Source organism: Watersipora subatra, chromosome 8 (genome assembly GCF_963576615.1).
Source record: "Watersipora subatra chromosome 8, tzWatSuba1.1, whole genome shotgun sequence".
Classification (NCBI taxonomy): Eukaryota; Metazoa; Bryozoa; class Gymnolaemata; order Cheilostomatida; family Watersiporidae; genus Watersipora; species Watersipora subatra.
The window spans coordinates 51,217,744-51,245,346 of record NC_088715.1 but is presented as its reverse complement, the minus strand read 5'-3'; the positions used below and the strand labels follow the sequence as shown (position 1 = coordinate 51,245,346).

Here is a 27,603-nt window from a genome sequence, read left to right as displayed (position 1 = left end):
TCAGTCTGTAGATCATCAAGTAGTATATAGTCTGTGTAGATCATCAGAGAGTATGTACTTGGTGTAGATTATCAGGTAGTATATACTCTGTGTAGATCATCAGGTAGTATATACTCTGTGTAGATCATCAGGTGGTATATACTCTGTGTAGATCATCAGGTGGTATATAGTCTGTGTAGATCATCAGGTGGTATATAGTCTGTGTAGATCATCAGGTGGTATATAGTCTGTGTAGATCATCAGGTAGTATATAGTCTGTGTAGAGCATCGGGTAGTATATATTCTGTGTAGATCATCAGGTGGTATATACTCTGTGTAGATCATCATGTAGTATATACTCTGTGTAGATCATCAGGTGGTATATACTCTGTGTAGATCATCAGGTGGTATATTGTCTATGTAAATCATCAGGTTGTATATAGTCTGTGTAGATCATCAGGAGGTATATACTCTGTGTAGATCATCAGGTAGTATATACTCTGTGTAGATCATCAGGTAGTATATACTCTGTGTAGATCATCAGGTAGTATATAGTCTGTGTAGATCATCAGGTAGAATAGACTCAGTCTGTAGATCATCAAGTAGTATATAGTCTGTGTAGATCATCAGAGAGTATGTACTTGGTGTAGCTTATCGGGTAGTATATATTCTGTGTAGATCATCAGGTAGTATATACTCTGTGTAGATCATCAGGTAGTATATACTCTGTGTAGATCATCAGGTAGTATATATTCTGTGTAGATCATCAGGTAGTATATACTCTGTGTAGATCATCAGGTAGTATATACTCTGTGTATATCATCAAGTGGTATATATTCTGTGTAGATCATCAGGTGGTATATAGTCTGTGTACATCATCAGGTAGTATATAGTCTGTGTAGATCATCAGGTGGTATATACTCTGTGTAGATCATCAGGTGGTATATAGTCTGTGTAGATCATCAGGTAGTATATACTCTGTGTAGATCATCAGGTGGTATATAGTCTGTGTAGATCATCAGGTAGTATATACTCTGTGTAGATCATCAGGTGGTATATACTCTGTGTAGATCATCAGGTGGTATATATTCTGTGTAGATCATCAGGTAGTATATACTCTGTGTAGATCATCAGGTAGTATATACTCTGTGTATATCATCAAGTGGTATATATTCTGTGTAGATCATCAGGTAGTATATAGTCTGTGTAGATCATCAGAGAGTATGTACTTGGTGTAGCTTATCGGGTAGTATATATTCTGTGTAGATCATCAGGTAGTATATACTCTGTGTAGATCATCAGGTAGTATATATTCTGTGTAGATCATCAGGTGGTATATATTCTGTGTAGATCATCAGGTAGTATATAGTCTGTGTAGATCATCAGGTGATATATAGTCTGTGTAGATCATCAGGTAATATATACTCTGTGTAGATCATCAGGTAGTATATACTCTGTGTAGATCATCAGGTGGTATATACTCTGTGTAGATCATCAGGTGGTATATACTCTGTGTAGATCATCAGGTGGTATATAGTCTGTGTAGATCATCAGAGAGTATGTACTTGGTGTAGATTATCAGGTAGTATATACTCTGTGTAGATCATCAGGTAGTATATACTCTGTGTAGATCATCAGGTGGTATATACTCTGTGTAGATCATCAGGTGGTATATAGTCTGTGTAGATCATCAGGTGGTATATAGTCTGTGTAGATCATCAGGTGGTATATAGTCTGTGTAGATCATCAGGTAGTATATAGTCTGTGTAGAGCATCGGGTAGTATATATTCTGTGTAGATCATCAGGTGGTATATACTCTGTGTAGATCATCATGTAGTATATACTCTGTGTAGATCATCAGGTGGTATATACTCTGTGTAGATCATCAGGTGGTATATTGTCTATGTAAATCATCAGGTTGTATATAGTCTGTGTAGATCATCAGGAGGTATATACTCTGTGTAGATCATCAGGTAGTATATACTCTGTGTAGATCATCAGGTAGTATATACTCTGTGTAGATCATCAGGTAGTATATAGTCTGTGTAGATCATCAGGTAGAATATACTCAGTCTGTAGATCATCAAGTAGTATATAGTCTGTGTAGATCATCAGAGAGTATGTACTTGGTGTAGCTTATCGGGTAGTATATATTCTGTGTAGATCATCAGGTAGTATATACTCTGTGTAGATCATCAGGTAGTATATACTCTGTGTAGATCATCAGGTAGTATATAGTCTGTGTAGATCATCAGGTAGAATATACTCAGTCTGTAGATCATCAAGTAGTATATAGTCTGTGTAGATCATCAGAGAGTATGTACTTGGTGTAGCTTATCGGGTAGTATATATTCTGTGTAGAGCATCAGGTAGTATATACTCTGTGTAGATCATCAGGTAGTATATATTCTGTGTAGATCATCAGGTGGTATATATTCTGTGTAGATCATCAGGTAGTATATAGTCTGTGTAGATCATCAGGTGATATATAGTCTGTGTAGATCATCAGGTGGTATATAGTCTGTGTAGATCATCAGGTAGTATATACTCTGTGTAGATCATCAGGTAGTATATACTCTGTGTAGATCATCAGGTAGTATATAGTCTGTGTAAATCATCGGGTAGTATATATTCTGTGTAGATCATCAGGTGGTGTACACTCTGTGTAGATCATCAGGTGGTATATCGTCTGTGTAGATCATCAGGTAGTATATACTCTGTGTAGATCATCAGGTAGTATATAGTCTGTGTAGATCATTGGGTAGTATATAGTCTGTGTAGATCATCAGGTGGTATACACTCTGTGTAGATCATCAGGTGGTATATAGTCTGTGTAGATCATCAGGTAGTATATACTCTGTGTAGATCATCAGGTAATATATACTCTGTGTAGATCATCAGGTGGTATACATTCTGTGTAGATCATCAGGGGGTATATAGTCTGTGTAGATCATCAGGTGGTATATATTCAGTGTAGATCATCAGGTGGTATATAGTCTGTGTAGATCATCAGGTAGTATATACTATGTGTAGATCATCAGGTAGTATATACTCTGTGTAGATCATCAGGTAGTATATAGTCTGTGTAGATCATCGGGTAGTATATATTCTGTGTAGATCATCAGGTGGTATACACTCTGTGTAGATCATCAGGTGGTATATAGTCTGTGTAGATCATCAGGTAGTATATAGTCTGCGTAGATCATCGGGTAGTATATACTCTGTGTAAATCATCAGGTAGTATATACTCTGTGTAGATCATCAGGTAGTATATATTCTGTGTAGATCATCAGGTGGTATATAGTCTGTGTAGATCATCAGGTAGTATATACTCAGTGTAGATCATGAGGTAATATAATTTCTTTGTAGAACACCAGGTAGTATATACTTTGTGAGATTACCACGTAGGATACACTCTGTGTAGATCACTAGATAGTTCATACTCTGTCTAGATTATCAATCAAAGGTTATCAGTCATGATGTCACACAAATGATTCAACATACTTGTTGGTTGTTGGAGCAAATATATTCAGACTTTTCCTTTTAACAACTTTTTTGAGTAAAATTAGTTGACCAGGATGGAAAAGGTCAGCATGAAAAAGTTTAAAACATTGCAACTTCAGCGTGTAACAGTTTACAACACTAAACACTGATCCTTATCTGAAAGGACCATTCATACTGCGGCTCAAGTAGTTGTGTTACCAATCATACAGCAGAACAATTTGTTTACAGTAGTACGGTGATTGCTTTCTGCATCTCTCTCGCTCTCTCCTGCAAAGACATGTCTTGTGTCACATTATCTACACGTGTTTTATCTAATGCCTATTGTACAAAAAAGGCTACTAAACTGTCACAAATTCGAATTGTTAGTTAAAATATACAAAATGGAAGTTCTGACGACAAAGACATTGGTAAATAAAAATAATACAGATTTGTTATTATTTGGTTTTGTAATAGTCAAAGCAATCTAGGATACATTCAACTACAAGGTATGAAAAAACTCTAAAACTTCTGCCCTAAAAATGATCTTCTGCTAGGCGGTTTCACTGTAATTGAAACATGTACTGTAGTACACCTGATTGCAACCTACCAAAAACATATCGGAGAATTGTGTGCCTACTGCGCCCAAGTCACTTTTTTATTGAACTGCTTTGAGAATTGCACATATTGATTAAAAGACCTGATGCTGATGATAAGGCTGTAACTTGTTGAAATTTTTTTCAGCGCTAGACAGAATTCTCGTCATGCTAGACCATATTCTCATCGGTTTAGACAGAGTTCTCCGCACACTAGGGTGAGTTCTCACAGTGCCATACTCACTTCTCATCAGATCACACTTCTCGTAGCACTATACTTCCTGCAGCTGACCTAATTAAATTTATGTTTGTTTATGGTTCAATTGACTTACCATTATTATTGCTATTATTAACCTCTATTTGCTTGAAACATAGCTAAAAGAATATTTAATTATGTTTTATTTATATATGAGAATAAGAGATTCTATCTGTCATTGTTCCTATGTTCAGTTATAGCGATAAAATTTGCCTAAACAAAACCGCTTAGCACAGGATTTGAACATGAAACCATTGAATTTTCAGACAGGTGAGCTAGACACCACACCAAGCAGCCACACCACTGTACTTCGGAATAATTATGTTCATAGTTATTACACATGCCAATCTTGAATGCCGGTTGGTTAAAATAACATTCTTCACACTTCTAGTTGCTTGAAGGTCATGATTTCATATGAGATCATGACGCTATATTTTTTTCATATGCTGACTTCAGAGGGACAGACACACCTTTTATTATAGCAAAGTTACTTAGACTAGCTACGTTACTCAAATTCATTGAGCAAAGAAATTTAGCCGGTTAAAAATAAATATTCAATAAGAACCCTTTCACTTCTTTTTTCATCAAAGTGTAAGTTTCTGTCTGTCGTTCATATGCCCAGTTGTATCGAAAAAAATCTTTTATGAAAGAAAAGCCCAATGTACGCTGGAATTGAACTTGGAAACTCAGTTCTGACGACAGGGGTGCCATCCGCTATACCAAACGGTTTGTTTTGGATAGAGTGGAATAATTGTGCTCGTACCTATTACACTCGTCAATCTTTAATGGTGATTTGTTAAAATACCAACACTTCAGCTAATATGCCTGAACAAATTTACTAGACGGAAACTTTTATGAAAAAAAAGTACATGGTCAGACTTCCCCGAAATGCTCTAAATATATGTATACTATTTGAATGCACGGAGTTGCTCGGATAATAAAAGTCTTTGCACAAAAGTTTTATTTAACATACACATACAACAACTGAACAAAAAGTACCATTTTCACGTTTAGACTTCATATCATGAAAAAAGTGTTTTGTGCAGTTCAAATAAATTAAGAGAAAAAATAAAACAACTCTAAAGGTTTTTAGACTTTTTCAAAAAACTGTAACTTCAAACTTCATATTATGAGGAAAGTGTTTTGTGCGAGTCAAATAAATTAGGAATAAACAGAATAAAACAACTATTAAAGTGTTAAATGTGAAATAATTAGCAAGTAATAGCTAAATTAAGTTTGTTTTGCCACGATTACAATAAAAGGTGGTTGGCTAATGATACGATTAATACGAACTGAGAAAACAAAATAAAAACCCTGAGTATGTTGAATTAATAATAATAATTGAATTAATTCATGCCTAGAAGTGTGTGTGCGTGCGTCTGTAAAAGGGTTACTGTTCCAGCAGAAGCTATCTATCAAAACTTTGAAAACGGTGATACTGGTACCTCTCGATACTGGTACAAATGTAAAAATGAGATATCAGACCGTCTTTGTCTGATCGAACGGAGAGAGAATGTACAGGCTATTCCTACTCAAGATCATACAATTGTTCGCATGAAAAGCATTGACTGGGATTTAGCAATTGATCCTTATGAATAACCGGAAATAGAAGTTCACGAAAGCATGAAAAAGCATCACGTTTCATAGAGGTAAGAGAGTTTTAATTAATACGTGTGCAATCGAGCAAAGGGTGTAGAGTATATTAATAGTAAGATCTGTGAATTGTAAGAGATTTCGTAGTCTTGTGGATAGAGAATTGGATTGCGAACCTGCAGTTGCAGTCTTCGAAAGTTTGAGTCCAGCAGAATGCAAAGTTTAAATTCCAAGATTTTAATAGCTATAGCTGGACATACTGAAGGACAGATGACAAAATTTGAGAAATATATACTTCGGTATATTGATTTAGATCACTCTGGCCAGTAAAAGGAACCGCCTGCTCATCGATACTATGACACTCCTCAGCATCTACACTTGAAATAAACTGTTTTGAAGAGCTTCTCTTGCAAGGTGCAGCTTCCATACTCCATCAGTCAGTTTGTGTCAAGCTTTTCATTATCTACAAAGTGAAGGTGACGGTGCATGGCTTCACATCTGTTGTTGCTCATCCGCAATCAATCCTCACCGAGTTTCGTGGTTGCTGAACCAATACATACGTAATCTTGGATATCTTATGTAGGTGATCACAATGTTTATTCCTGAAAATACCATGAGTTCCTCTTTTGTAAGAATGAATGCAGAGTTGATGTTTGCCCACGATGTATACAGATTTGTGTTAAGCACAATTTCATCTAGTAAGTCATTGTCAAAAAATGCTTGAATATATTGACTGGTGATTCAGTATTTGCAAGGTTTACTTGACGTTTACTAGCAAAGACAGGTTTGTTATGCTCACAGTAACTGTCTAGTCATTAGTAACCTGTTCCTCTGGACCATTCACATTGTAGTCTGCGCCAAAATCACTGCAATCACCTTATGATGAAATGTAGAGTCATCTTCAGAGTCTGAGCATAAAATAGCCTGAAGTGCCTCAGAGTCTGCTTTTATGGGATGCTGACTACTCATAAGTGAGAGACGCAGAAGCTATAACAAAACCCAAGAATGATGTATCAACATGATGATATCAACATGATGTCCAATAAAGACTGGATGCATAATGGAATTTTCATTCAGTTATTTTTCTCAAATGAGGACAATTCATTTTAGCCACTTTGAAAGTTTTACAAGTTTGTGAACTACACTGTTTTGTTTAAATCATTTACCTGAAAAATTGAACAAGCTCAGAAAACAGAAGAATCCTGAAAAAATGGACTAAAGAAATAGCAAAAAATCACTGATAATTAGCAAACTCACCTTTTGCACAGCTGCCTAGTTTCAGATTTCCCTATAGACCGTAACCTACTTCCTATGACCTCAATAACAGTGCAGCAGGAAAGAACAATTTGTAGAATATTGATTGCATGATACAAGGGAAACCTTCTAAATTTTGCATTTAAAAATTGAATGTATCCTTTTGTCCTCAAATGAAGATGTCATGCAAGAAAGGGTTAATAAATCCCACTTGGTCATCTGTTGATCTGAGAGCTATCTGTTGGTCTGAGTTCTATCTGTTGGTCTCCGGGCTATCTGTTAATCTGCGGGTTATCTGTTGGTCTGCGGGCTATCTGTTGGTCTGCGGGCTATCTGTTGGTTAGCAGGCTATCCTATTGGAAATGTGAGAAATCTAAGCCAACATCAAGCTAACCACTAATTAGGGTATAAGATGTTTGGTGGAAATAAGGACTCACATAAGTATTCTATTAGCTTTTACAACTTCAAATAATAAATAGTATAACTGCTGGTCATCTGTATTAGGAATTACCTGACTCTATCGAGCCATCCAAAGCTAAGTTCTTGTTGCTGTAATAGATTCTCCGGCACTATATCAGCTAAGGCTATGTGATTTTTTTATCATTTTCAAAGGGTTGACCTGCCAAGTTATTAATGTTTGGCATCTATCTACAGTATTGTGATTTAGAGGATGTTAGCTACATTGGAAATAGCATAGAAGTAGCCAATAGCTCCAGGGTTGATAATTCCCCTGGATGGCTCATCCCATAATCACGTTTTAATGGGGGGTGGTTTTCAGACCATGGGGCACTGTGAGTGAATTTGCTACTTTAGGGGGGTTTTCCACAGCCAAGCCAATGAAAGGGCCCATGTTACATATGATACAGGTCTAGTGAAAATTATTTTATAGCTTCTCAATCATATTGGATGTTTAGCGGGACGTGGAGCCTGGGCACCCCCTAGGGAACTCCCATTGTTTAGGAGGGTGTATTTCAAATTGACCAACCAGGTGATTGGGGGTACAATATCCAAGTCTGGGCCTAACCAGGTGGGTGTTTCTTTCAGAGTCTCAACCCTGGGACAACAACTGATGATAACTTTATATATGATCTTACTACCATAGTAGACGCATTTGGGTGTCATACCAAAAAGTAGTCCTTGAATGCAATCTGAAACTGGGTTGCATAACCTATAGATTTGCATTTGCTTTTAAAACAAGCCTAAGGCTTATATTTATAAAAAAGGTTAAGGATTATATATCTACTACATTTTGAAAAACACCCCAATTTGACGGCCATTTTGTAACTAAATATAAATTATATCTTGCATTTGAAAATTCTCTATGTTAAGATGATATTTCTGAAAAGTTGTGGTAGTTGGTGGCCTTTCAGTAGAGGACTACACACGTGTGGCTCCGCCTGACTCCTTCATACACGCCTATAATTTCTCTTCTATTAAAGAACTTGGAGAATACCTGCAGCATCTGATAAAAGATGATGCTGCCTATAGCGTGAGTGGAGAAAAAATTATACAAGTTATATTAGAATACCATAGACTTCTAGATGCGAGTTGTGCCGAATAGCCAATCAACCTAAAGAATTACAAGTGCGGAGGAGAAAATTGCTTTCGCTAATAATAACACAGAAAAACCATGTTACAGGATTTATGATAGCACAGATATGTAGAGATGAGCTGTACTGAACAGCAAAGAATCCTAACATATTCCTCAAGTCTCACCAACGGAATGTTGAACACATCAGCAATGGTTGAAATCGTCCATTACTTGAAGGAGTCGACATAGCTTCATTTTTCATCAATAATTGATAATACATAACTATTAGTATCAGTTGAAAAATCTTTTCGTACTAGCTGACCTTTAACCGACCTTCCTACAATTCATACATTCAACAAGAGGAGCCAAAGTAATCAATAATCCAAGTATTATATTTGCAAGAAATAATAAAGAATATGTATAACTTAAATGTATATATACAGATGAAATTGAGGTGTTAGTATGCTTTGAGTCGATGCGAACGACTCGCGCATATGAATGTTGAGCCATGATAACACCAACAATGACTCACAACATTCAGTGGCACTGCTAAGTCAATTTTTCAGTACTAACGATGAGTGAACATTAGTACAAACTAAGAGTGTCAGTACTAATGATGAGTGTCAGTACTAACGATGAGTGTCAGTTCTAACGATGAGTGTCAGTACTAACGATGAGTGTCAGTACTAACGATGAGTGTCAGTACTGATGATGAGTGAGCATTCGAATGCTAATGAAAAATTAATGCGCGAAAACTCCAACAATGAGTTGTCAAATGGCAGCACTAAAACAGGAGTAGTATGTAGAGAGCAGATCTACACAAAAAAGTGACGGATCCAGCGGGGGGATAGAAAAATGGGGTTGCGAATTAAATTGGCTAGGGGTGTAGATTGAATTGCGTGGAGTTGAATGAGATGTTGGGGTTTGGGGGGAAATTGTGGTGTAGAGTAGGGGGTTGAATTCGAGGGGGTATGGATCCGCTCCCGGCGTAATCAGCGGATTATCTGTGGATGAGTCATCCGATTAGTGGGGAATGAGTCATCCGATTAAACGTGGATTATCGCGGGATTAGTCGGGGGAATCGTTGCGGATTAGTCGGCCGAATCGTCGCGGATTATCGGTGGATTAGTGGGGGGTGAATATCTGGGACATCGAGGGCTGGTTGGTTTTCCGGAGTGGATCTCGCGGATTATCGAGGAGAGCGAGAGATTACCGGATGAGTGAGGGGGTTAATATCTGGGACACCGAGGGGTTGATTTTCCGGAGAATGTTATATATTTGGTTGAATGGGAGATAAGTTTTTATTATAAAATATAAACTATAAATGTTACAAAAAAATTCAAATGCGAAATTCACTTTCGCGAAATTCAATTTCGCGAAATTCAATTTCACGAAATTCAATTTCGCGAAAGTTGACTATATAACATATAATGTGTAATTTCGCGAAAGTTGACTATATAATATATATAATGTGTAATTTCGCGAAATTGAATTTCGCGGTTGGAGCTCGATATTCTCGATAGGGTTTACAGACGGATTAGATAATTCGATTAAAGTAAGAACCTCTTATTACTCACTTCGATTGTAAACTTCATAAATTTCTGAAAATTATCCACCACTGTTATGGATCCACCACTTTTTAAAAAGAAAATATATAAATTCACGATACGTTACTAGTCAGTGCTGAATGTTATTGGAGCTTCCGAGGACTCAACTTCACGTACTATGAAATTCGACAATATTTCTGAAAGAATATCCCAATTGAATATAAAACAAAGACGATGTAGAAGACCAACCAAGTCTAGATCAAATAAACCTATGTTATTACGAAGTTCACTCAGGAAAAGTTCGGTAGTAAAGCGGTTATTTGAAACCGAGGATAGTTATACGGAAGGTGTGAAGAAAACATCGTCACCCACTTCAACAGTTTTTAAAACCGAGAACGTGCAAGAACCATGGAAATGGGTTGATCTAAAAGAGTTGGATATTCCAGCCTCTTTAGAAGTAATACAAGCAAATAAGACTGACGAAAATAACAATAATGAGATTGCTTTGCAATTCGTTATCGAGTGCAAGGGGGAGCGTGTGACATTATGTTCAATCATCAATCCTCAAATGTATAACATTTCCTCATCGATTCAATGGAGCGTACCAGCTCTCATGATCTTGGATCGAAATGAGATTTATAAGGAGTCTAGGTCTTCTTCAGAATTGAAACTATTTAAGATTGATGGAGCCTGCAATCTGAAGGAATTTAGAGAGAAAATAAGCAAGGATTACAATCTCTGTATATCAAGACATTGATTACTTGAGGAAACTGTTTGGTGATATAATTTTGGTGAAGGAATTGTTAATATGATTGAATTTTATAGTGATTATATGTTGTTATATCGTACAGGATTGAATTTACTATTAACGGATGATTTACCGAATATAAGTTTTGTATAACTTACAATATTTTGCAATTTCGCATGAGATGAATCTAAGAAAGATTCGGTTGATTGTACAATTCTCAATGTTTTAAAATGTTGATTGGAATAAATTTACAAAAGATTCAGTTACGCTCACTACGAAGTCTATATACAACACAATTTTTTTTTGATTTTCGAAGTTGAGAGATCATCATGAGTAATCAGTATATTGAGAATTATTCCATGAAGTGGTAAAGCACCCATGGATCTTTTAATTAGATTAAACTAGTAGACTCGCTAGTTCCATGCACTGTGAGAGATCATCATGAGTAATCAGTATATTGAGAATTATTCCATGAAGTGGTAAAGCACCCATGGATCCTTTAATTGGATTAAACTAGTAGACTTGCTAGTTCCATGCACCATGAGAGATCATCATGAGTAATCAGTATATTGAGAACTATTCCATGAAGTGGTAAAGCACCCATGGATCTTTTAATTAGATTAAACTAGTAGAGGCGCTAGTTCCATGCACCGTGAGAGATCATCATGAGTAATCAGTATATTGAGAATTATTCCATGAAGTGGTAAAGCACCCATGGATCCTTTAATTGGATTAAACTAGTAGACTTGCTAGTTCCATGCACCGTGACAGATCATCATGAGTAATCAGTATATTGAGAATTATTCCATGAAGTGGTAAAGCACCCATAGATCCTTTAATTAGATTAAACTAGTACACTTGCTAGTTCCATGCACCGTGATAAATCATCATGAGTAATCAGTATATTGAGAATTATTCCATGAAGTGGTAAAGCACCCATAGATCCTTTAATTAGATTAAACTAGTAGACTTGCTAGTTCCATGCAGTGTGAGAGATCATCATGAGTAATCAGTATATTGAGAATTATTCCATGAAGTGGTAAAGCGCCCATGAATCCTTTAATTAAATTAAACTAGTAGACTTGCTAGTACCATGCACTGTGAGAGATCATCATGAGTAATCAGTATATTGAGAATTATTCCATGAAGTGGTAAGGACCCATAGATCCTTTAATTAGATTAAACTAGTAGACTTGCTAGTTCCATGCACTGTGAGGGATCATCATGAGTAATCAGTATATTGATAATTATTCCATGAAGTGGTAAAGCACCCATAGATCATTTAATTAGATTAAACTAGTAGACTTGCTAGTTCCATGCACTGTGAAAGATCATCATGAGTAATCAGTATATTGAGAATTATTCCAAAAAGTGGTAAAGCACCCATGGATCCTTTAATTAGATTAAACTAGTAGACTTGCTAGTTGCATGCACAGTGAGGGATCATCATGAGTAATCAGTATATTGAGAATAACTCCCTGAAGTGGTAAAGCACCCATAGATCCTTTAATTAGATTAAACTAGTACACTTGCTAGTTCCATGCACTGTGAGAGATCATCATGAGTAATCAGTATATTGAGAATTATTCCATGAAGTGGTAAAGCACCCATGGATCCTTTAATTAGATTAAACTAGTAGACTTGCTAGTTCCATGCACTGTGAAAGATCATCATGAGTAATCAGTATATTGAGAATTATTCCAAGAAGTGGTAAAGCACCCATGGATCCTTTAATTAGATTAAACTAGTAGACTTGCTAGTTGCATGCACAGTGAGGGATCATCATGAGTAATCAGTATATTGAGAATAACTCCCTGAAGTGGTAAAGCACCCATAGATCCTTTAATTAGATTAAACTAGTACACTTGCTAGTTCCATGCACTGTGAGAGATCATCATGAGTAATCAGTATATTGAGAATTATTCCATGAAGTGGTAAAGCACCCATGGATCCTTTAATTAGATTACATTAGTAGACTTGCTAGTTCCATGCACTGTGAGAGATCATCATGAGTAATCAGTATATTGAAAATTATTCCATGAAGTGGTAAAGCACCCATAGATCCTTTAATTAGATTAAACTAGTAGACTTGCTAGTTCCATGCACTGTGAGAGATCATCATAAGTAATCAGTATATTGAGAATTATTCCATGAAGTGGTAAAGCACCCATGGATCCTTTAATTAGATTAAACTAGTTGACTTGCTAGTTCCATGCACCGTGAGAGATCATCATGAGTAATCAGTATATTGAGAATTATTCCATGAAGTGGTAAAGCACCCATGGATCCTTTAATTAGATTAAACTAGTAGACTTGCTAGTTCCATGCGCCGTGAGAGATCATCATGAGTAATCAGTATATTGAGAATTATTCCATGAAGTGGTAAAGCACCCATAGTTCCTTTAATTAGATTAAACTAGTAGACTTGCTAGTTTCAAGCACTGTGAAAGATCATCATGAGTAATCAGTATATTGAGAATTATTCCATGAAGTGGTAAAGCACCCATAGATCCTTTAATTGGATTAAACTAGTAGACTTGCTAGTTCCATGCACCGTGAGAGATTATCAAGAGTAATCAGTATATTGAGAATTATTCCATGAAGTGGTAAAGCTCCCATGGATCCTTTAATTAGATTAAACTAGTAGACTTGCTAGTTCCATGCACTGTGAGGGATCATCATGAGTAATCAGTATATTGAGAATTATTCCATGAAGTGGTAAAGCACCCATGGATCCTTTAATTGGATTAAACTAGTAGACTTGCTAGTTCCATGCACCGTGAGAGATCATCATGAGTAATCAGTATATTGAGAATTATTCCATGAAGTGGTAAAGCACCCATGGATCCTTTAATTAGATTAAACTAGTAGACTTGCTAGTTCTATGCACCGTGAGAGACCATCATGAGTAATCAGTATATTGAGAATTATTCCATGAAGTGGTAAAGCACCCATGGATCCTTTAATTAGATTAAACTAGTAGACTTGCTAGTTCCATGCACTGTGAGAGATCATCATGAGTAATCAGTATATTGAGAATTATTCCATGAAGTGGTAAAGCTCCCATGGATCCTTTAATTAGATTAAACTAGTAGACTTGCTAGTTCCATGCACTGTGAGAGATCATCATGAGTAATCAGTATATTGAGAATTATTCCATGAAGCGGTAAAGCACCCATGAATCCTTTAAATAGATTAAACTAGTAGACTTGCTAGTTCCATGCACTGTGAGGGATCATCATGAGTAATCAGTATATTGAGAATTATTCCATGAAGTGGTGTTAAATGAAGTCGAACATTCTAAGCAGATATATTTATTAGCTGAAACTGATGATGCACTTCTTTCCCTACTTCTGCTTCTTTCTCTATTATCAATTGAAGTGGAAGGAGTAGAATTTTCCGATGAAATTTAATTATGCTCTCGTGAAAGCTTGAACATCTTTGAGGAAGATTTCCAGCTGCCAAGAATTAAAAATCTCATTTTACTATTCTCTCTACATTTATTCATTCATTAAAAAATTTTTTCCACCAATTATTGTAAATCAACTTACCTCATTAGATTTGCTCCAGTCTCCTTCTGAATGGGAAGATGCCGGATACATTTCCTTGTTGTATTCAAATTTTGGAGATATATAATCCGGTGAAACAGAGATAATCCAAAGTTCTGAGAGAAGATTATACGTAGATATCCAAATTGTAGAATTAATCCAAACTTTTGTGAGATATATAATCCAGTTAGGTATAGAAATAGTTCGAAGTTCTGAGAATTTCATGTATAATAACTCCAGGAAAAAAAAGTCTCGATAATGGTGAGCCCATCAAACTTGGCTGTATTTATACTAGTCAAGTTCAAGGAGGTGGAACCCGGACAAAAGCTATAAATCACTTCTAATCCATCTTGTCTCACTCAACTTTCGCGAAAATTGAATTTCGCGAAAGTGAATTTCGTGAAATTGGATTTCGCGAAATTGCACAATATATATATATTATATAGTCAACTTTCGCGAAATTGAATTTCGCGAAAAGTGAATTTCGCGAAATTGGATTTCACGAAATTATATATTATATAGTCTACTTTCGCGAAATTGAGTTTCGCGAAAGGGAATTTCGCGAAATTGGATTTCGCGAAATTACACATTATATATATTATATAGTCAACTTTCGCGAAATTGAATTTCACGAAATTGGATTTCGCGAAATTACACATTATATATTATATAGTCAACTTTCGCGAAATTGATTTTCGCGAAAGTGAATTTCGCGAAATTGGATTTCGCGAAATTATACATTATATATATTATATAGTCAACTTTCGTGAAATTGAGTTTCGCGAAAGTGAATTTCGCGAAATCGGATTTCGCGAAATTACACATTATATATATTATATAGTCAACTTTCGCGAAATTGAATTTCGCGAAAAGTGAATTTCGCGAAATTGGATTTCACGAAATTATATATTATATAGTCTACTTTCGCGAAATTGAGTTTCGCGAAAGTGAATTTCGCAAAATTGGATTTCGCGAAATTACACATATATATTATATAGTCAACTTTCGCGAAATTGAATTTCACGAAATTGGATTTCGCGAAATTACACATTATATATTATATAGTCAACTTTCGCGAAATTGAATTTCACGAAAGTGAATTTCGCGAAATTGGATTTCGCGAAATTATACATTATATATATTATATAGTCAACTTTCGCGAAAGTGAATTTCGCGAAATCCATTTTCGCGAAATTACACATATATATTATATAGTCAACTTTCGCAAAATTGAATTTCGCGAAAGTTAATTTCGCGAAATTGGATTTCGCGAAATTACACATTATATATATTATATAGTCAACTTTCGCGAAATTGAATTTCGTGTTTTTCAATTTCGCGAAAAGTCTTCTGATATTATGGATGATGCAGCTAAATTTATCAAAACTCATTAATCATTTGATGAGGAGAATTGTATATAACCAGCAGAATTTTACTAAAACGATATCAATTCTTCATTCAATCTCAGAGAATTATCACACTACACAACTATGGAGGATAATACTCAATCTGGAGTGATAAAACCTGGATCGAATAGTTCAGTGAAGATGTCGAAAAAGAAAATTTCACCTGTAACTCTTTCTAACAGGACTCCTCCAACGAAGAAGAAGACATCCGACCAAATCGTAACGAATTTGGAGCAAAGGGCAAAAGATATGGCAGACAAGTTAAGAACATTAAGTAAGGATACTTTAATGGAAGCAAAATCACTGCAGAAAATGACAGACCTTTCAGTAGGATTGATTATGGAGGTGACAAAAACGGAAGAAGCTCATTCGATCCATGGAGCGTGCTGTATCATTCACTTCAACTATGTGGAAAATGGGATTAGTAAATCTACTGCTGTATTTGCTCCAAAACGATTTTTAGATGAATCGCTGTCTTATCCAAGTATTATGGTATATCTTGGATTAAAACCCAAGAGTAATGGACAGGGAAGTTACCATGACTTAAGACGAGTAACAGAAGGAACCTCAACTCCCTTGGAAATGAAACGCACTCTAGCCAATCTGAGAACGAAGAGACTTGAAAAACTTATACAACTTTTCGAGAGTCGTCATCTCAAGGAGTTCAAAGCACCATCTATTTTCTACTATCACAATGTTGGAACAAGTGAATACAAAGATGCTGAAGGCAAGGTGAATGTGGTACCAACTGTAGCATTTTCAACCAAAGTTGATGGAGAGGAAGTTCAAGGAACTTTAACGATGCCTTCGAGATATGCCCTTTCGTTGAAAGAAAATTATCCGGGTATCATTATATACAAGGGACTAGTAACATCTCACAATACTCGCGAATACTACGATGTAGTAGTCATGGGATATGAAGAAGCAAGCAGTTTTTACGAGAGTTCACAATGCAAAAAGGAATCTGCTATCATAGATATTTCCGATGACGATGAGTGAATGATAAACAACTCGATACAAACTTCGTTATAAAGATTGTACATGAACATTTTCTCATATATATATTCAATGTTTCATTTATACTATATTATCTTTATTGTGTCCTATCTACTTGAACATTTTCATATATTTCAAGTTAAACATAAACTATTTTATTTTTATTGAAACAAAATGATGATGGAAATAATGAATAATACATATAAATATATCTTTTAAAGTGAATAATTTTGTAATAAAACTGATCTTTCATTCAACATATTAATTTCTCCAACAAATTTTAATCTTACATACAAAAAAATACAAAAAAAAAAACCGAAAATAAATTCCTTAAAATTCTTAACCATTCAAGAGCTTCAACATTACAAAATCATCAAATCTTCAAAAAATAACTTTGTACATAAACACTTTCTCATATATATTCAATGTTTCAAATATATAACAATCTCCGGAAAATCAACCCCTCGGTGTCCCAGATATTAACCCCTTCACTCATCCGGTAATCTCTCGCTCTCCTCGATAATCCGCGAGATCCACTCCAGAAAACCAACCAGCCCTCGATGTCCCAGATATTCACCCCCCACTAATCCACCGATAATCCGCGACGATTCGGCCGACTAATCCGCAACGATTCCCCCGACTAATCCCGCGATAATCCACGTTTAATCGGATGACTCATCCCCCACTAATCGGATGACTCATCCACAGATAATCCGCCGATTACGCCGGGAGCGGATCCATACCCCCTCGAATTCAACCCCCTACTCTACACCACAATTTCCCCCCAAACCCCAACATCTCATTCAACTCCACGCAATTCAATCTACACCCCTAGCCAATTTAATTCGCAACCCCCTTTTTCTATCCCCCCGCTGGATCCGTCACTTTTTTGTGTAGATCTACTCTCTACATACTACTAACAGGTGAACTAAAATAGCTAATTTGCCACCAAAGTGAATACAAAGTGAAATGCTGACGCTCAATCTTTGGTGGAATATGGCTAGTAAATAAATGCTACTAACAATCGATACAAACTTATGCATTCACAGGCCAGAATTCTAAAGGTGGGCACCTAATGTCTAGCCATAAATTCCTATTATGTCATGTCATAGTTTATACCGAGAGGCTTGATTGGCTATTTGTCAGCGGCAAGCTGATTGGTTAGTCATTGTTTGCACCAAATACATGTAAATGGCCAGCACTAACAAAGATTGCATTTTTCGCTTTGAAAAGAGAAAATCTGAACATCTCTTTCGTTACGCTGGATCTTTGGCAGGAACCCAAACCTTTGGACCAGACTGTTCGGCAATGACCTCAGTACACCGGGCATATACATCCTTGATAGTGTCTCCCTCAACAACGGCTGTGGCAAAAGAAACAAATATGAGTGAGCATACAAACTTCGTAAAATCAGAGAGCAAATTTTGCAAGTACCACTCAGTTGTATAGTTATGTAAAAAGACCTTGTAAAAAGCTATCAGTTATTCATTGAGTAGAATTTACTAAATTATTCTTTCTCACTCTATCTTAATTTGGTGTGTGAACCTCCAAAGCTAAAGAGTTATTCTTTCCATTGCACATATTTATTGCTAACAGCATTTAGTGAAGATTCCGTGAACCGACTTTCATCATATAAGCCTAATCATTTAATCCTTTACAATTTACATCGATCAGATAGTAATATATAGTACAGTCAAACATGGATAACTAGCCCACGGATAGCTCGAACAAATGGTTAATTCGAACGGTTTCTTTGGTCCGTTCCCACATAATGATAAATTGCTATAGATAACTCGAACTCAACACTGTTAACTCGAACTGTTTTTTGCCCCAACGGCTACCGAGACGGTTGTTATCGCTTTAGAAAATCGCTTTATTCCAAGCCATAGAGGTGAACCTCAACTTTTCGTAATTCATAAGCGTCGTTATTACCACCATCAACAAAATATTTTTGTCAACGACTTTTCTAAAGGTTTGGTGAAATTTGATTTATACCAAACATCCGCTTAGCGATAGCCCTTCGAAAGCAAGGTAAAGTTTGTCTGTGAATATTATTTATTGAGGTTTTCATGAGAAAATAGTGTTCTGTTGACCTCATAGTTAAAAGTGAGTTAATCTTTGCATAAACTTCAAGAAAAATCGGCAAAATTGATCATGGGTAAAACGCTCAAAAGAAAAAGATGTCTTCTCTTTTGAGCATTTCAACAACGATCAAGTTTTGCCAATGTCAATCTAAAAAACGTCCTGGCATAACATCACCTCAAACAACAAACTAATCTCAAGTGATAGAAAAATCACCATACTTTTTGATAAAAAACGTTTTAAACTTTACATTAGAAGCATTTAATTTGAAACAAGCCATTTGTGCTTTCGATTTATATTATAGTTTGTATATGTACATGTCTCTACTAATAAATAAGTAAATACATGGACTTGTGACAGTGCTCTGATAACTTGAATGCTCTGATAATTTGAACACTTTCGCTCGGTCCCGTGAAGTTCGAGTTATCCATGTTTGACTGTATATTACTCTTTGGCCTATTTACCAAAAACCTTCATTTAAACGCTACCTTTATTTGAACGTCACTTCTAATAGAACGCCACTGTAAGAAAAGGTTGAAAAATACGGTGCCACCCATTAATTGAATACAACCTTTATTTACCCGCGACTTTGACCTTCTTTGATCATTATGAACCCAAAATAGCAAGTGATCAGTAGAAAAGAGTCCACAAAATCGTACTAATGACTCGATTACATCATTAACAATGTATTATTGTATTGCAAATTTATATTGGTTGCTATCTGTTATTATAGTAATGATTCAACTAATTTCAAATTCCAAATGTGACCTTTGGTGACCTTTCAAATCTCTCAGTTTCATTTATAGAAGCTTACCTAGACGAATAAAACTAAAAAATTACAAAAAGCTTATTTTTTTATTTAAAGAATTTGCTAAAAAAATTGTCGGTGAAATTTTTGGAAGCTTCAACTACCCTATTAACCATTTTCATCAAGTAAAATTTTGAGCACCATTTCAACTTTTTGACATGGACCTAAGTCTTTCTATTTCGATTGGCCGAATATGCCGCCATTTTATCTAACATGGTCAGTACTGTTTTTTGGCATGAATTCGCTTCATTTCGTGTGAATGTGTGACAATTTGTATAAAAGGCCTACTGAACTTCAAAAAATACCAAATATTTTTTCTATTGGTAACTATGGTAACTGAAGTCATAACAAGAGGGAGGGATTCCAGATCAGGTAAAAACTAAAACATTGACAATCTTTACAGCATGCTAGTGACCCAGCCATAATTTACATGTCTTATATCTGTTGTCTACTATTACTAAAAGTTTGTAGTAAATATCTTTGATATGAATGTGTTCGCTAAAGCCATCCATTTTCGGAGATACAGATGGTAATTGTGAACATATAATACATTTTGGACCACAATGTTACTTCATGGCCGCCTTTTAGTCTTCAATGCATGCTGTTATACCCAAACCTCTTGCTTGCTATAACTTAGTCAGAATGCATTTTGGTACATTGACAGAAACAAGCCTTGTTCCATATCTTAACGGCTGTAATACTTTGTGTGAACAAACATTTCCATAAAATTGCTAAGTTCTGTAAGCTTCTAAAACAGCAACAAAGATTAGACAACTCCTTTAGCAGCGGATTAACTACTCCGCTATTAAACTCATCAGATATGTGTTACTTGGGCTACGAGTAAGCGTGTCTGATCTATTTATTTGTATAAATTTACGCGCTTAAAAATGTTAGACAAATGATCAATTCTTGCTATAGAAAAGGAACTGGAAATTAAGCACTGGGTACCGGATTAAAAAAAACGGAGTGTTTAAACTTCAAAGCACCTGAAAATACTCAGAAGATAACATAATTTAAGTGCAAACTAGTGAACGCTGATGATAATGGCCATCATTACAGTTCAAAAATAATATTAATCGTTCATTTCCTTGAACGACGATGCAATTGATGACGCAAGTTCGTATGTGCAGTAGATGCTCCTATAACGTACCTCCTATAACGTAAATTCCAGATAACATAAAAAAATGATGCAAAGTTTTTGCTACGTACTACGTAAAAAATTCCATATAATGTAAATTGCCAACTAGGAGCAACTTCTTAAATTCGATTTGAATGGTAGCACATCTTGCCGCACTTCTGAGAAAAAATGATATATGCTTAGTGTTACTGTACTTTTCGGACTATAAACCGCACCCCTATATAAGCGGCATCTACTTTATTTTCCAAACAACGATAATAAAACAATACATATGTCGCACCTTTGTATTGGCCAAAGAACTCAGGACAGTAATTTTTTATGCGGCAGCAACTTTCCTGTTTAAAACGAAACAATGCCTAAAGGCACTGTTTCGTTCTAACCGACACTTTTTAACCTAATGCCTAACGGAACAGTACCGTTAGGCTTTCTGGAGATTCTGGTTAATGCGCCCTAGCGGTCAAAGAAAAGGCCACACAATAGCCGCATCATTATATAAGCCGCATGGCGCAAATCATCAGAAAAAAGTAGCGGCTAATAGTCCGAAAAGTACGGTATATCTATTATACATACAACTTCCATGCCATTCGAGTTCGTCATGATAGATGGTCAGATTAGTTGCCAAAACAGAGAATAGGGTAGCTGCTACGCAATTGTTAATAAATACTTTGCATAAAAGGCGATCGATTGGTGCAGGTGTTACATTGTCGGTCTAACAATCTGAATGTCACGAGTTGGGAGTATCGTCAAAAGTTACCTTTTATCTTAACTTTGACCTCTGGATACAGATAGATGATGAATACACCGCTCTCTTTAGAATTAAATATGTTTTTGTTTTGCTTTATTGTAGACATAAAATATTTGTCATTAGTTTTACTTTTTAGAAAAGACTTGCTGTCTGAAAAAAAAGGTTGATAATGGATGTTGAATATGTGCGTTTTCCATCAACTTAATGTAAAATTGCCGCAATCATTTGTGACAAGCAGTTGATGCAAACTAATAATATTACAATTACGATACGGCCAACTAACTAAAAAGGTGAAGTCTAGTTTTTCTTTCTGTATGACCAAAAGGGTGAGTTTGGGAAAATCTTGGAATAGATTAGGCAATTTACATGTATTTTACTATTCGTATAACATAAATTCCGTATAATGTAAACGTTCCTGGAATGAATTATTTACATGGTAGGAGCGTCTGCTGTACAAATAAATAGAACAGAAACGCTTACCCATCGCCCTAGTGATATGCCATGAGTTTAATCACGGGGTAAATAAATTGCCATTACAGAGTTGTCTAACCTTTGTTACTTTTAGAAATTTCACTGTATATAAAATTTTGCAGCAAATTCTGTTCACACAAAGTATTACAGCAGTTATCCTGACTCATTATGGAACAAATGAGTAAATTATATCGAGCTGGTTTGGGGCTGACCACCAATTTTGTTCAAAGTGAGTTTATCAAAATTTGGCAGTTTGTTCCTTTGACAGTTTAAATTTGTACCCTTAACTATCTTGTCATCTAAGCTCAATCAACACTAAAAGCGGGTCCACATTGTATCGCTAAATGTCATGGTTGTCCTCTCGACAACTATTCATTGAGTATGCGCACCGTAAACCAATGACATCGCTGAGACAACACAGATGTCAGGTAACAGTGCAGCTGTTAAACTTTCCCAATATTTTGCCGAGCATTCATGACAGTCTGTACCATGTGTACCACTTTGGCGATTGTGATTGGCTGTCACAGGTTGATGATCTATAATTCTCTTCATGATAGTTGCTGCTGGACTGGTATTTTATTGTTTCAGCGACCACATCGTGTAATGAGAACAGTATATTGTGGACTATTTGAAGATGTAAACACAGATGGGTTTGTGATAATGTGAGCAATGTTATCATATATGGTCACTGATGTATTGTGGGAGTAATACCGACATACCTCGATACAGTGTGAATCAGTCTTTAGGCAAACCCTACTGCAAACAGATGGTGTATTTTTAATGACCTCAAGGACATTGCACTACATGACCTCAAGGTCATATAGTGCAATGATCATTGGGTGCAATGTGACGGAGGACAACCATCTAGCAAACTATGAAGGTTCTTAAAACTTGACTAATAACAAAAAGCCACTAAACATCTACACCAACTGTCTTCAACCACAATTGACATAGAGATGCGCTCTTATATACATGTACACCAGGCTATAATTATGCATACATATGAAAACAAAGAGCAGAAATTTACCTGTAAAATATTCACTAAAATCTGCTTCCATCTTCAGCATCTTTTGATACTCTTAATTGACTTGTGCCTCTGTCAGTCTCTTGTTAACCTCCCTGCAACAGGGAATGATGAGAATTTGAATTGACCAATACAGACCCAACCCGCAATTGACTATCATTAATTGGTTTGCACTCGCAATAACATGGTGGTAATAATTTGAAAAACAGATTCACCTATGTTTTAAAAGACACAATGCAAAGATAAAAAAAACGCCATAAAACCATTCACCTCGCCGAATAAACCTTCTGTAAAAACTAGAATCATCTATAATAATAACGCACCACACATACACATTGTAAGAGCACAGAATTGTTCTAATATGAAATAATTATAATCTAGATTTAAAATTTACCTGATTTGATCGACGTCTTTAGGCCGAATGAATATAGCTATGGGAAAGAGATTGGCAACTTGCAGACGTTTAATAGCATTCGCACTGACATCTAGTATGCAGTGCTTGCCACTCTCTGCCACCTGTGACAGAATACACTATAATATAAACATGTCGACACACAAGATATCATGTGACACATGCCACCTGTGACACCTGCCATAAGGAGCTGAACCATGTAGCAGAGTTTATTTTGTATGCTTTTATGCATCGATTTGGAGAGCTTGTACCATGGTAGCGATAAAAAGAATGCCCTCAAGCTAAGCAAGAACTATAAATCAGCTCCAACTTTGTTCTATTACTCTGATTGTAATCTATGATGGAAGGCATAATTACAATTAACCCTTTGACTGGGGAAGCGAAAAAATGTCATTTATCGACTTTTATGTTGCTTTCGGTAGACGTTTATAAAGCTGTCACCTAGTAACGTTAAACAAAGGATATGAACACTAGTAAGATTTAAATATCATCAACAAGATATTAGTCAATAAATTACAATATGAAACGATTATCTGAGAAACTCTGCCTTGTGCTAAAAGCTAAAGAATTCGCGCCTCCTTGGAAAAAATGGAAGTTGGAAAAACCAGTAAACATCGGCTCGATGTTCAAAACGATAAAATACAAATTTATTTGATCCTGCAATCGTTAGTGATTTTTTGTCTGATCAGAATAAAGATAATTCAGATGATAGAAGTGATGTAAACTTTTAGAACTTTTGAGTATACAGAGAAAAGTGATCGTTATGGTAGCTCGCACGGTTACGATGTAGCGTTGGACTCCACCAAAAGGAATGCCTTCAAGCATTTCATACAGGGACAACTGTACATATTTGTAGCGTTTTGTAGTAGTACATAAGTAAATGAATGTTTATATACAAAATATTTTTTAATTGAAATAAATTTAAGTTGGAGCTATGCGTGTTAATAAAATATCGATTTTATTGAACTTTAAAGAATAAATTACAATACCTTCGGGTGTCTTTGCGCGGCTTTAACCCAGCCAAAGGGGTAATAAAAGAAAAATGGATGTTACCAGCAATTTGTTTCCATCACATTTTATTGTTTTATTTTTATCTGATAAACAAACATATATTAAACAGCTCTTGTATTGTCTCATAGTCGCCCTCATCAAAAGTAAAAATAATTCATCTTTCCTGGCAGCCGAGCAAAATTATGTGTCATCACACTGATGAACAGTAATAAAAGCTACAAAAAAAAAACTGCTAAGTAATCACTAGTGTTTTAGCTCTTGGCCTAAGACTTGACTCTCGACTTAGCGGTTGACAGTTAAAACCGCAAATTCTGCCATAAAAAGATATTTCTAAATGACATGAGCAGACGATTCTTTAAAAAGGAATGCTGGTAACTATAAACCTGCTCCTTCTGATGAACCAGGTAAAATAAATTGGCCAAAATCATTCTAAGGAAATCACGTGGTAGGTGAGATCATTGACATCGAAACACAAGGTTGCTGTGGCATAACTTTGGACTCTTGAACCATAGAATATCATCGAGCATGTCAAGTTCATGCTAAAATAACCACTCACCTCTCTTACAGATGATACGCTTGTTCCATATAGATTTCCATTATATTGTCCGGCTTCTACAAATTTGTGAAGCGAAATGTCGTTTTCCATTTCTTCTCGTGACGCCACGAAGTGATAGTCACGCTTGTCAATCTCATTTTCTCTTCGTTCCCTCGTTGTATCTGCGACATAAAAAGAGCTGTCCCTGTAACGGTGTCAAGAATGACTTCCTTGTATAGCAAAATTTTGTGACTACACAAAATTACTACAACGATTATATCTTTCTAGTGGGCCACGTTTAGAGTGAAAAGAAAAAATTCTAACTACTTTTTCCAGAGACTCACCAAATCGATGAAGTTTTCAACATTGTTGAGTGTTGCCCCAATGCTGCTATACAATAATAAAACATTAATATTAATACTGTCACAAACAAGGAGTTAACTTTGAAGATGAAATTGTCATCGCGCTGCTGTATTTTAGTTAAAGGTTGACTTGCAACAAAATTCACATTACAGCTATTTGGCATCAAAAGATTCACCATGTCTTACTCTGCTGTGTTGTAGGTGCAAAATATGTGGAAATGTGATTAAAAGCTCTTAAAAGATCAAAAACGCTCAAAAGCCGCTGTATATTGGAATCAGTTTATTTCTCTGACGTTGTCATTACATTTGGTTATTGTTTTGTCACGTGATGCTCTCACGTGAATTGAAAGGCCAATAAAAGGCTCAATATAAAACTTCTCGTAGCACTAGCTTATGACAAACACTTCGGATTTTACCGAAGACCCCGTATCAAATATAGATGCTCGCTACTTTACAGTATTGTTTCGACTTAGTCTAATCGTCTAGCCGTAATCTGATCATATGACCCAATACTTCGCAAATAATTTCTGCAGCACTTTTCGATTACCACAGGTGACCAACAGGCTCGTCATGATTATCAGACAATGATATGTACTCCTTCGAGCTAAGGTTAAAAAATTAAACGAATTTTTATGGTAAGTTATAAGATATCAGTGCTGAAAGTGACAGCATTACAATGACGATAAAATAGACGCCTAAAAACAATAGACATGATTTTATTGAATGCGTGAAGTATATTTGTGAAAATATTTCGATCAATGAGTTGGCATGAAAGTGTAAACAGAAACCATCTTGTACAACTATGTCCCATTTGAGCCGTTTTGGAAAGAGATTTTAAACTATGGCGGTTTTGTGATGGCAGCGATAAACTGTTCGTTTTTGAGCTTTTAGGAGCTTGTAATCACATTTCCACATATTTTGCACCTACAACACAGCAGAGTAAGACGTGGTGAATCTTTTGATACCAAATAACTGTAATGTGAAGTTTGTTGCAAGTAGTCAACCTTTAACCATGTTAGGCACTTTTTGTACAAAGGGTTAAATATTGAGATAACCTCTGTAGTGGCTACACGCTTTGGCACATGACTTAACTTTAGAATAACACAATCTTTTGAATTGAAAACATTAATAAAAATGAATAATTTTCATTGATTTTGTTTAGAAAAATTTGTAAATATACATACAACACAATTTTTTTTTCTTAATTTGAAAGTCAATAAATGGTGCAAGAAAGCCGTTTGAAAAAATAAAAACAAGGTGATATAATCCGATTAGGTTTCCCTTTGATTATTTATAGAGAAACCCTCAAACTTTACGCTAATTTTACTGAATAAACTAACAGGGTCCAATTACAAAAGTACCTGCTTCACAGCCCTCTTCAAAAAATAACCATGAAAGTGAACACAACCCATAATTTTGCAGAATGTCTCTTATAGAATGATTCAAAGCATATATAGAATTATCAAATGTATATGATAAACATCGACTAATAAATCATACTTACGGGGAACACAACTACCGAACCTTTCAGGAGATTCGCTAATAACATCATCGTTCACCTTATCTTTCAGATGACCGTGTACTATGATGGGACGTGTGTAGTTTACTATAATGTAAAGAACTCACTTCAGCTTATGCTTTAATTGTCGTAGTGTTATGGTGTTATGAGTTACTATAACATCATCAAATGTGGCACTATAAACTTAACAAACGTACAATGACATCGTCAAACAATGCTATGACATCATCATAAAAAGCTATGACATCAGCATAAACTGTTTTGACATCATCAAATAGTTGTATGACACTTCAGTATTATAAAGTCAAGCCATGATCACAGAGCCATTACATCATCAAATAATGTGCTATTTACATCAGTCACTCCTGTTACAATATGAATTTGTGATAAAACACATATCTCTACTGTGCAAATATGTAGTTACCATTCCTAAATAATAGCTTGTCAGATTTACTATGACTTTGAATAACTGTACACCGGTATGTCTTGATTATTGTAAATTTTAAGACTTGGGAGAATCTAAGTGCGTAAAAGATACGCATGAAGTGACATAGTGCCTGC

General features: G+C 35.7%; 1 protein-coding gene across 1 annotated transcript in view; it reads right to left on the bottom strand.

The window, feature by feature from the left end:
- Nucleotides 1-9,061: 9,061 nt before the first annotated feature.
- Nucleotides 9,062-27,603, bottom strand: part of LOC137401473 (disks large homolog 1-like) — a 234,559-nt gene continuing 216,017 nt past the window's right edge. The window contains exons 19-24 of the transcript XR_010979338.1: nucleotides 27,028-27,129; nucleotides 25,183-25,343; nucleotides 23,598-23,719; nucleotides 23,207-23,298; nucleotides 17,850-18,298; nucleotides 9,062-9,474 (exon numbers count right to left, since the gene is read on the bottom strand). The gene's annotated coding sequence lies outside the window, so the exon portion shown is untranslated. The remainder of the gene's footprint in view (nucleotides 9,475-17,849; nucleotides 18,299-23,206; nucleotides 23,299-23,597; nucleotides 23,720-25,182; nucleotides 25,344-27,027; nucleotides 27,130-27,603) is intronic.